Here is a 5,856-nt window from a genome sequence, read left to right as displayed (position 1 = left end):
TCATGGATTGTGTTGTTTAGTGCTCCTCTGCTGTTGATGCTGTTTCAAAACCTATTTTACAGAGGAGGAGACTGGTCATGGAGAGGTGAAGTGACTTGTTGAAGGTCCCACGCCCAGCAAGGGATAGAGATGGAATTGAGCCAGGCAGTCAGGGTCTGGCAGGACTTCATACCTGGATTAGGGGAAGTAATTCATTTCCCAGCTGCATAAAAACTACAGAAAGTAGGTCTGGGCAACTGAACTTCCACGAAGGTCAAGGATGGGCAGTATATCCAACTTATTCTGGGTGGCATCTTGTTACTTCTCTGAGACAGCATCTACACAATTCAAGGCAGAAAGGAGTGTTCTCACCATAGCAGGTGTAGCCGTTGAGAGCAAGGCTTTGTGTCAGGCAGACCTGAGTCTGGTTCCAGCCCTCCCAGTTGTCACCTGTGGGACCTGGGGAAGTGATTAAGATACCCTGGACTCAGCTTCGTTGTCTGTAGAATGGGAATGTGACTGTTTGTAAGGTTTACATTTGATAAGGCTTATAAAGATCCTCCACTCCCCAGCTCATGTCCCTTCGTGTTATTTGCTCTAGTTCTCCTGTCTCACAGCAAGACAGCCAGCAGACCCAGTGCCACCAGCCAGTCTTGCTCCATCTTTTGAAATGGACACTGGATGAGCATGAAATACTCCAGGTATTTTTTTTTAAAGATCTTTATTTTTAGGGCTTGGAGGTCATAAGTAAGAATCGGGTCAATCCAGGAGCCAGACATCCACATTTTCTAGGTGGAAGTAACTATCACTTTAATGGAAAGAAACCAGTATCTACTGAGGGTCCACAGAGCACCTCACAAAAACATAGAGAGGTGGCCTTGGGATAAGCACTACTGTAGAAGGAAACTGAGGCACGGTGACATTACATAATGTGCTCCAACTCACATGCCAGATTGTGGTAGATCTGAGACTGGGATCCTGGAGTTGTCTGGCCCTGGGACAAAACTGTTTTGTACCTACCCAGTGGCATCAGATAAAGGAGGCTCCTACTGGACCAACGAACGAGACTTACCCCAGGAGCCAATACTGTGTCAAGGAATACTTCTCTTCAGCTTCTCTAGGTGGCACATGACGGAAATCCACTTTCAACGGGCTTAAGTTAAAAAAAAATTTACTAGAAGGGACACTGGGCTATTTTACATAAGAAAGAAGTGAACAGGTATAACCTGGGAAGGCCACAGCAGAATCTGTCAAGTAACTGAGAACCCACAAAGCTAGTTGTTGTATTGTTCTCAGGTCGCGTATTCCCACCTCTATTTTTTGGTCGGTATATATGTTTCGTACTTTTTCAAGAAACTGGCTCAGTCTGCTTTTACAATCCTTGGCTGACCCCCAATTCCCAGGTTACATGTCCAGCATTCAAACAGCTTCCCATATTCTCTAGCCTCTATCCCTAGAATCCCAGCTCCAAATTCCCCAGAGAAAGAAATTTGTCCCAGCCTGAGCCCGCATCTCCACTGACCCAGTCAGCTATGCTGCAAACCAGGGCCGCTTAGGAAGGTCACTCGGGCTGAGGTTCAGGAGGGAAAAAGCAGTTCTGAGAGAAGGTCAGGGGCTCTTAGGTCTCTACCTCAAACCCTACCTGGTCAATTTGCTAGAAAAATGGTAAGTAAAATGAATAATAATGACCTGATCACAAATATGAACACTTAATATTTTTTTGAAAGCAAAATCTTAATAGGAACACCTTTATATGATTTAGCATTTTTTTTTATACAGTTCAGCTGCTCATCATCAGATTTCATCGAATCCTCATTGTATTGCTAGGACTCAAAAGAAGGATAAGTTTCAAAATCTGAAATCTTGCAAGCTCGAGCTCAGCTCCTGTGGTTTGAACTTCAGAGCATCTGTAAAGCCCACAATCCTTGCAGAAGACTGTCCTCTTTCCCGGGAAGCCTCTGATGCCCTGCTTTCATTCATTGGTGAGAAGGGATTCTTTTGCTTCCTAATTTTTTATTTTTTATTTTTTTAAATAATTTTCTATTATGTTAGTCACCATGCAGTATATCCTTAGTTTTTGATGTAGTGTTCCATGATTCATTATTTGCGTATAACACCCAGTGCACCATGCAATATAATTACTATTAGTGCCTCTAGCATCCTGCTTGCTTTGTCTTCTCTGAGACTTCTTTCCAAGAAGGAGAACATCTGATTCCTCACTAATCAAGTTTTCTTTTTCAGCAGATTGGCATATTCCTGTAAGCTTCATGCCTTTCTTCTTATAACTCCACTGCCTCTACTCAACACCAAGTGTTTACCGAGCACCTGTTAGGTGCCAGGACTTGCAACGGAAGCAGGTTCTAGCTGCAGCTGTTTTATTACCTTGCTGCTCTGATAATAGATCTTCTTAAAGGGCACAGTCACATTTTCTCAAGTTTTCTAAAGTACCTATTAAAAATACTTAGCTAGGTGATACATTGACTTCTCCAAGTATAGTCTGGAAAGTTCAGAATGAGTTAAAGAATCAATACGGGTTGCTTGGCTTTTTTTTTTTTTTTTAAGTATATCCTAGAATTTCTTCAGTTTACATTTTTTCAACACTCCTGGACTGATAACATGGTTATACAGCAGGGTAAGAGTCAGAAAGTATGTTGTTAGCTCTCATAGCTGACTTGTAATCCCACCTTCGTGTAGGTGCGTACCAAACTAACACTTCCTGTTAAAGACGTTAAAGATTAGTAATAGATGCCTTGATTGAGCTGGCTGAGATGGTTTTGGTGGAGACACAGCCGAGGTCTGAGATGTGCCAGTGTCCTGCTTGTATGTTGGATCCTGGGGCAAGACAGCCTTCATCTGCTGGGGCGGTTCCATCCACGTATGTTCATGAGTTTCTTTTGGTAGAGAAATGCGCATGATGAACTTGCCCACTCTCCTTGCTGGAAGGGGAAGGATGTTGCAAAAACTTGGCTTGTTGCCAAATCCCCTGGAAATGTCTGTTTACTGTGCTTCACAGAGAGATGTCTATGATTGAATAATGATGCTTGAGTTCTTGACTGCAGTCTGTAGGGGATGCCTCTCTCATTTGCCACCTGAAAAGCTGCAATTACCGAAATTGCTTATAATGCATCTCCTTTAGGAGTTCCTCTCGGGAATCCCTTCAGGAAAATTCATTCACGCGTGCATTCCTTCATTGCTCTGTCCTCATGGCCATGTGAGCAAACCTATTCTACTGAAGCACAATGAACCTGCCTACCAGAAAAGACAACTCAAAATTTTGATGGTTAAGACCAGCTAATCACCTGGGATAAAGCCAGTGGTCAGCTGGGAAATGTTTGACAGCTTGCTAAAAATATTAAAAAGCTCTGATTTGTAGTGCTTGCCAATTTCCCTGGTGTAAATACTCTCTCCTAAGCTGAGTTTAAGCCACCAATGTGATGCCACTGACGGTGGCTCTTGGAGGAGGGGAAGTCATTTGCAGTGGCCCCCATGAGTCATATGAGCTGGCTGTGTATGTTCTACATTCTACACTGCTTATGTGTATGGTCACACCCTTGGGGCACCTGGGTAGCTCAGTCAATTGAGTGTCCAACTTGGTCTCAGCTCAGGTCTTGATTTAGGGGTCATGGGTTCAGGCCCTGCATTGAGCTCCAGCCTGGGCATGAAGCATACTTAGAAAAAAAAATGATCCCACCCTTGCTGATTTTCCTCCCTCCCTCCTGTTCTGGTTCTTTTCCTCCTCCTCCTCATCTTTCTTCCCCTCTCACTTCCCCCCCCCCCTTCTTCTTCTTTTCTGATTTCTTTACCCAGCATTTGGTGTCTTCTCCCTTCCTTGTCCCTGGTTTCAACTCTTAACCTGTTCTGCAACCCTGATCTCAGTTCTCACCTCTGGCTCCCTTGGAATTGTTGTATGTAATGTTATCTTTCCAGCTCTTGGGACTCTGCATCCTCCTACCTGGCTGCTGCTTTGGCACTTGCCCTTTCAGGGATTCTTGGATAGAAACTCCTTCCCAAAGGCTCCACTCGGTGAAGCCGAATCACTGCTCTCATTCACAAGGCAGGCTGGTTGCAGCTCCCACAGCAGGAGTTGGGGCTGGGGGTGAGGGCAGCATTCATAAAGAACAGCACAACGATTATCAGGCCTAGGGACTGGTGCATGTCAAGTGTTTGTCCAAGTTCAGATCTCAGCTCTGCCACGTCCTCTTGTATTATCCTGGACATGTTACTCATCTTGCTGTTTCTGGCTTCTCATTTTTAAGACAGAGGGCCTCATTGGCCTAGTTCTTGATTAAACAGATTTATATTTGCAAAGTGCTTAGAATAGTGCCAATCACAGTATGTACCATGCAAATGCTTGTTAAATAAATAAGACCCATTCCACAAATATTTACTGAGTACCTAGTTTGGGCCAAGTGCATGAATGAGGCATTGTGGGCACTTTCAAGACTGGAACAGTTTCTTCTCTTAGTTGTTCACAGTGTAGCACAGGGAGGGGAGGTAACATGTATACACAAATTGCCTTGATATAAAGAAAAGATGGAAATAAGTTACTGAGAATTATGTGGTAGATTCTGTGATAGGTACTTCATATCCATTATTTTATTTAATATCATTTGGTCATCACTTAAGAGATATCATCTTTACAACATTTACATTAAAAAATTGTTCAAAAGACCAAGCATTAAAAATCATTGGCCTATTTATTATCCTTTTCATGGATTACCAGCAGTTCCTTTTGATTAAACAGTGTTTTCCTGGTGGGGCATTCATGTTTTTAAATTAATTTTTTCAAATATTATGAATATTTCAAGCATGCACAAAATAGACACAATGATATAATGAACCCCTAGGCACCTGTCACCCAACTTGAATCATTAGCAACCTATGACTGATAATTGGTTTTGATTTATTCATATCCCCACTCACTCTCCCCATCTAGATAATGAAAAAAGGAAATTCCAGATACCATATCATTCCACCTGGACTATTCTCAGTTTATAGGTGAGCAAAATGAAGCTTAGGGAGTTTAGGCAATTTGGAGACGGTCGCACAGCTAATAAGTAGCCAAACTGGGACCTGCACCCCCATCTGTTTTGCTCCAAAGCCTATGCTTTTAACCAGAATGCTAAAATTTGGGGGAAGCTACAAGTGCCGCAAGGAACGGAAGAAAATGGGAGTTCAGAAGGGAATCCAAGAGGACTTTGCAAAGAAATGGCACTTGAGGCTGCTGAAGTGAAAGTAGAGACTTTTAAAAGAAATGAAAAGCTTACATTAAGGCACAGAAGAAAGTGATTGTACACTGAGCAGTGGGTTTGAAGAGTATTATTAATGTGTGGCAAGCAGGTTAACTTGATCAGAATCTTTTGGGGAGGGCCTCGTTTAAAATGCTGATTGCTGAGACCCCCACCCTTAGGGAGGGACCATCTCTCTGAGGTTTGGGGCCTCTGGATCTATTTTTAACAAGCTCCCCTGGAGTGTCTGTTGTACTCTGTCTGTAGTTTGAGGACCACATGGAGGCATTCGGTGGAATCAGCAGGACTGTAGGGATAATCACTCGGCGATTTTATTTTTGTTTTCGACTGTCTGTTCAAATTCATTCCATAGCCCTGAGAGAAATCCCAGGGAAGCCCCATGACTTTCCAGGTCATTGTTAATCAGGTCTCCACTCATATCAAGCCATAGAAAACTCTTATTTTAGCAAATATATCCCATGTAATACTTCAAATTCAATTTAAAGATTTTTGCAAGGAAAGCGAAATTTCTGTCTTCCTGCTTCTAGGGCATACTTGGGCTGGCAGTTCACATTGGGGAAGGAGAAAGTAGGGTCTATTTCTTTTTTTCCTGGCTCAGGTTTCTCCTCTCATCCCACTTATCAGATTG

At 43.0% G+C, this 5,856-nt stretch overlaps 1 long non-coding RNA gene across 1 annotated transcript in view; it reads left to right on the top strand.

Annotated features, from left to right (window-relative positions):
• Positions 1 to 215: 215 nt before the first annotated feature.
• The window catches only part of LOC117804152, a 31,189-nt gene continuing 25,548 nt past the window's right edge, over positions 216 to 5,856 (top strand). Inside the window, exons 1-2 of the long non-coding RNA XR_004628446.1 lie at positions 216 to 680; positions 1,807 to 1,961. This is a non-coding gene — a long non-coding RNA (uncharacterized LOC117804152). The remainder of the gene's footprint in view (positions 681 to 1,806; positions 1,962 to 5,856) is intronic.

Source organism: Ailuropoda melanoleuca, chromosome 10 (genome assembly GCF_002007445.2).
Source record: "Ailuropoda melanoleuca isolate Jingjing chromosome 10, ASM200744v2, whole genome shotgun sequence".
NCBI lineage: Eukaryota > Metazoa > Chordata > Mammalia > Carnivora > Ursidae > Ailuropoda > Ailuropoda melanoleuca.
Note: the sequence above shows the minus strand (reverse complement) of the source record. Positions and strands in the feature narration are given on the sequence as shown.